The following is a 6,000-nucleotide window of genomic DNA, read 5'->3' on the forward strand; positions in this document are numbered from 1 at the left end:
ACAGGGGTCTCACTAATCTATGCTTCCCCAATCTAAACAGTATTCCATATCACAACCAAAGGGATCTAACCAAAAAAAGCAAATCTTATTACACCATCTTCTTTGCCCAGCTTAAAACACTTTAATGGTTTCTTATTGCCCCTGGGATAAAATAAAAATGTATAACATGACTTATAAGGGCCTGTGTAGTTTCTCTACTGACTGTTTCTCCAGCCTCATCTCACACCACAAGCCACTCTCCTGCCATAGGAACTTCTACCCAACCCACTTTTCGTTCTCTTCTCCAATCATTTCTTAGTTAACTAGTACTTATCCTCCAGATCTTGCCTCACATGTCACTTATGTCATCAGGGTTACCCAGCTCAAACTCCCATGACACAATATACCTCTGAAAGCATTGGGTTGGCCAAGAAGTTCATTTTGATTTTTCCATAAGATGTTATGGAAAACACGAATGAACTTCTTGGCCAACCCAACCCAATGACTATTTCATTTAAAAATGTGGGGTTTCTTAGGTGGTGCAGTGGTTAAGAATCCGCCTGCCAATGCAGGGGACACGGGTTTGATCCCTGCTCCAGGAAGATCCCACATGCCGCAGAGAAACTAAGCCCATGCGCTACAACTATTGAGCTTATGCTTTAGAGCCTGTGAGCCACAACTATTGAGCCTGTTGCCACAACTACTGAAGCCCATATGCCTAGAGCCTGTGCTCCACAATGAGAGAAGCCACAGCAATGAGGAGCCCACACATCACAACGAAGAGTAGCCCCCACTTACCGCAACTAGAGAAAGCCTGTGTGCAGCAACAAAGACCCAACACAGCCAATAAACAAACAAATTTATTAAAAAAGTGTATATTTATTTGTTTAATATCTGTCTCTTCTAAGAGTACAAGTTCTATGATGACAGGAACAGTATCTGGTTATGTTCTTGCTGTATTCTTAGAACCCAGCACAGCTGGTGCTCAATACTATTTATTAGATGCACTGAATGATCGTAAACCAGAAGGCCTGGGGCTAGGTCCTGGCTCTGCCTTGTATGAATACACGCCCTTGGAGATAAAGGACTTGCATAGATCAAAGAAATTCTGTCCTTTATTATTGAAATTTATTTGTTCAAGGTAAAAGTCCCACCCTGGGGGGTCGGATCCATTCATTGATCAATCTTTTAAGTGGAGGTATGCGTTAGAAGGATCTTGGGCCAGGACTTCCCTGGTGGCGCTGTGGTTAAGAATCCGCCTGCCAACGCAGGGGACATGGGTTCAATCTGTGCTCCAGGAAGATCCTACATGCTGTAAACCAACTACACCTGTGTGCCACAACTACTGAGCCTGTGCTCACAACTATTGAGCCCACATGCCTCAACTACTGAAGCCTGCATGCCTAGAGCCTGTGCTCCACAACAAGAGAGACCACCGCAATGAGAACCCCGTGCACCACCACAACAAAGAGTAGCCCCAGCGCCTGCTCTCTGCAACTAGAGAAAGCCTGTGTGAAGCAACAAAGACCCAACACAGCAAATAAATAAATAAATTTATATTAAAAAAAAAAGAGAGAAAAAAAAAAAAAGGAAAGAAAGAAGGAGCTTGGGCCCAGGCAATTGGCAGCACTCAATTACCTCAATCAATTTCTAAAATTCCCTCCGTCAGCAGTGGTAAATGCCCTAGGGTGCAGACTTTACCTGACTAAGCTTTGTATTAGGAAACTATTTGGATAGAGGAAGCAGCTGGTGCTCTTCTGGGGCTGCAGAGATACAGAAAGTGCACAGCTGGTCACACTTGCAATGTCCAGAGCTTGCCCTGGTTGCTCTACAGACCAAGGTACCACTGGAGTCTGTTGCCTCCTTCTTTTGAATCCTTTACTTTTGCAGCACTTACTTCCAGAACTTCCATTATGGGCCCATAATTTAATATAACTGAAGGCTACTAATGATTATAATGCATTTTCACATGCTTTGTCACATTTCAGCTTCATGACAACTCTGATTTATGGGCATTGTTTTTATTCTCATTTTTTATGTTAGGAAACAAATTAGAGAAGGCAAGTGACCTCCTCTCTTATTTTTTGTGACCCCTCTAGGAATTGGTTTCAAACTTAGCTTTTCTCACGCCAAAGCTAGTGATTTTTCTACTACATTATTTACATTGTTATGGACTAAACTGTGTCCCTCTAAAATGCATATGTTGAAGCCCTAACCCTTAACGTTACTATATTTGGAGACAGGGTCTTTAAGGAGGTAATTAAGGTTAAACAAGGTCATAAGGGTGGGACCCTAACGCAATAGGGCTGGTGCCCTTATAGAAGAAGGGATACTAGAGATCTCTCTCTTTCTCCCCACACAGGATCAGAGAAAGGCTATGTGCGAATACAGCAAGAAGGTGGCCATCTGCAAGCCAAAAAGAGAGACCTCACCTGTACCAACCCTGATCATACTTTGATCTTTCAGCCTCCAGAAGTGTGAGAAAGTAAATATCTGTAGTTTAAGTCACACAGTCTGTGGTATTTTGTTATGGCAGCCCGAACTGACTAAGATACATGCCACATCAGACTGCTGTGCAAGAGGGTTGAGTGGGTATAAAGCTGGTGACAAGGCAAGTGGACCCAAATGACCCTTGTCTTAGGAGAGACAACCTCAGACAGTGATCCTAGAACATGGACTTGCCTCTCATCCCAGGACAGAGATGTTTATTCCTTGCCAGGTGCAGTGGCTTTGGGCAGACAGGGGTTAACTGAATCCAGGGTGCAGCCAGAGTTTCTGGACCACCAGAGCTCCTTGTATTCTGTATTCCCCATGATCCAGCACTGGTAGCCCTAAATAAAATATGGGACATAATTAAACTGGAGAGAATCATAATGAAGTAGTAAAGCTAAAATTTGCTATTTATCTATTTTTTATTATTTTTAATAGGTTTGTGTTTATTCATTAATTTTTTTGGCAGCATTGGGTCTTCATTGCTGTGTGCAGGCTTTCTCTAGTTGTTGCAAGTGGCAGCTACCCTTCGTTGTGCTGTGTGGGTGTGCAGGCTTCTCAATGTGGTGGCTTCGCTTGTTGTGGTGCATGGGCTCTAGGTGCACTGGCTTCAGTAGTTGCAGCACACGGGCTCAGTAGTTGTGGCTCACGGGCTTAGCTGCTCCGCAGCATGTGGGATCTCCCTGGCCCAGGGCTCAAACCTGTGTCCCCTGAATTGGCAGGCAGTTTCTTAACCACTGCGCCACCAGGGAAGTCCCATCTACTATTTAAAAATCATAGTATTGGAGGGTTCCCTTCTGCACTGTTGGTGGGAATGTAAATTGGTACAGCCACTACGGGAAACAGTATAGAAGTTCCTTAAAAAACTAAAAATAGAACTACCCTATGACCCAGAAATCCCACTACTGGGCATATACCCTGAGAAAACCATAATCCAAAAAGAAACATGTACCACAATGTTCATTGCAGCATCATTTACAATAGCCAGGACATGGAAGAAACCTAAATGCCTGTCAACAGATCACTGGATAAAGATGTGGCACATATATACAATGGACTATTACTCAGCCATAAAAAGGAATGAAATTGAGTTATCTGTAGTGAGGTGGATGGACCTAGAGTCTGTCATACAGAGTGAAGTAAGCCAGAAAGAGAAAAACAAGCACCGTATGCTAACTCATATATATGGAATCTAAAAAAATGGTACTGATGAACCCAGTGACAAGGCAAGAATAAAGATGCAGATGTAGAGAATGGACTTGAGGACACGGGGAGGGGGGTGAAGGGGAAGCTGGGATGAAGTGAGAGAGTAGCATTGACATATATATACTACCAAATGTAAGACAGATAGCTAGTGGGAAGCTGCTGCATAACACAGGAAGATCAACTCGATGATGGGTGGTGACTTGGAGGGCTGGCATAGGGAGGGTGGGACAGAGTCATGGGAGGGAGGGGATATGGGGATATATGTTTAAATACAGCTGATTCACTTTGTTGTGCAGCAGAAACTGGCACAACAGCGTAAAGCAATTATACTTCAATGAAGAGCTTAAAAAAATTTTAAAACCTCAACATTAAAAAAAAATAAAAATCATGGTATTAATTGAAAAGAATCTTTCCTTGGAAATACAATAGAAAGGTCTATTGACTTCTCATCTACATTAACAGAGATAAGAAGATGGATTGTCAGGCGCACAGGTTTACCGTCTCTGAGCAGCAGGAGGCCAGGCTATGATGGTGGCTCTGCCTCCTCCATCCTTGCTCTGCTAGCGGGAGCGTCCTGTGCTTCCAGAGGGACAGTGGCCTGATCTGAAAGCTGTACAGAATTTGATGAGCAACATCCTCCATCATTTTCAGGGAATGGCAGTCAAATAAAGAAAATAAATCTTGAGCAGACCCAGAGAACACGCTCTTGGGTGGGCAGAAGCTGTCTCCTGGCCTCGGGGCTGCTCTGGATCACATTCGCCATGTTCACTAATTTCACCTCTGTCAGGAGCCATCACAGGTGAAACAGCAGCTAGAAAAGATTGACTCTCAGGGAGGAAGTGGAAGGCATCTTCCTGGGGCTACACATTAGCTTCATGCCACAGAGGCATGAAGTGTTTACAGGCCTGTGGGACTTTTCTTGGAGACGAGACCCCAGTGAGCCACAGGTGGCACTACAATCCCCCCAGTTCTCGCTGGCTTTTCACCGGATAATCAGCAGCATTCTTGCAAAGTCAAGGGTGCTTAAATTAAAAAAAAAAACAAAACTCTCTTTTTTTGGCCATACCACATGGCATGAGGAACTTCCCTGACCAAGGATTAAGCATGCACCCCCTGCAGTGGAAACACGATGTCTTAACCACTGGACCACCAGGGAAGTCCAAAAAAATTACTCTTTATTTTTTAGAACAGTTTTAGACTAAGAGAAAAATTGCAAAGATAGTGCAGTGAGTTCCCATCTACCCCACACCCAGTATCTTCTACTGATAACATCTTAGATTAGGATGTACATTTGTTGCCGTTAACGAACCAGTATTGATACTATTAACTAAATGCCATACTTTATTCAGATTTCCTTAGTTTTTACCTAATGTCCTTTGTTTTTTTCTGTTCCAGGATCCCACTGAGGATACTACACTACCTTTAGTTGTCATGTCTCCAAGGGCTCCTCTTGGTTGGGCAGTTTCTCAGACTCCCCATGTTTTTGATGACTGACAGTTTTGAGGAGTACTAGTCAGGAATTTTGTGGAATAATCCTCAGTTGGGTTTTATCTGATGTTTCTTTTCTAATCTGCCATGTTTCTCTGCTGTAAAGTTACTCTTTTCCCCTCCTTTCCATACTGTACTCTTTGGAAGGGAGTCACTTTGCACAGCTCACCCTTAAATGTAGGACTCCCTCCACTCATGAGGATGTAGTGGTTTTCTATATATACATATTTTTTTTTTGCCACGTGGCATGCAGGATCTTAGTTGCAGGATCTTAGTTCCCGGACCAGGGATCAAACTCGTGCCCCCTGCAGTGGAAGTGCAGAGTCCTAATCACTGGTCAGTCAGGGAATTCCCAGTGGTTCACTTTTTTTTTTTTTTTTTTGGGGGGGGGGTACACCAGGTTCAATCATCTGTTTTTACACACATATCCCCGTATTCCCTCCCTTCCTTGACTCCCCCGCTCCTCGTGGTTCACTTTTTATAAGCTGAATTCTACTTTAATCTAGGGCAATTTGCTGTTTGAGAGAGGGCAGAAGTGAATTCTCTGGAAACTCAGAGACCCGCCTTATTCTGTGAATAGCCACGGCTCTCAGAAAGGCATCAAATAAGTAGAATAAATTTAGATTTTCATTTTGGAGTGGGGAGGAGTTCACAGTTTCCCCTCAGAACAGTTCTGCTCATTCTTATGCATGTGCTTCTTTATTTTAAATGATGAGTGTGTTTTGTTTTGGGGTCAACATTTTTTTTTTCCCTGAAAAGGAGTCTTTATGCTGGCATCTTTATTAAATATGCTAAATATTAGTTTTGATGAATGTCCTATTCCAGATTACACCCAGG

The sequence above is a fragment of the Hippopotamus amphibius genome, chromosome 5, assembly GCF_030028045.1.
Source record: "Hippopotamus amphibius kiboko isolate mHipAmp2 chromosome 5, mHipAmp2.hap2, whole genome shotgun sequence".
NCBI lineage: Eukaryota > Metazoa > Chordata > Mammalia > Artiodactyla > Hippopotamidae > Hippopotamus > Hippopotamus amphibius.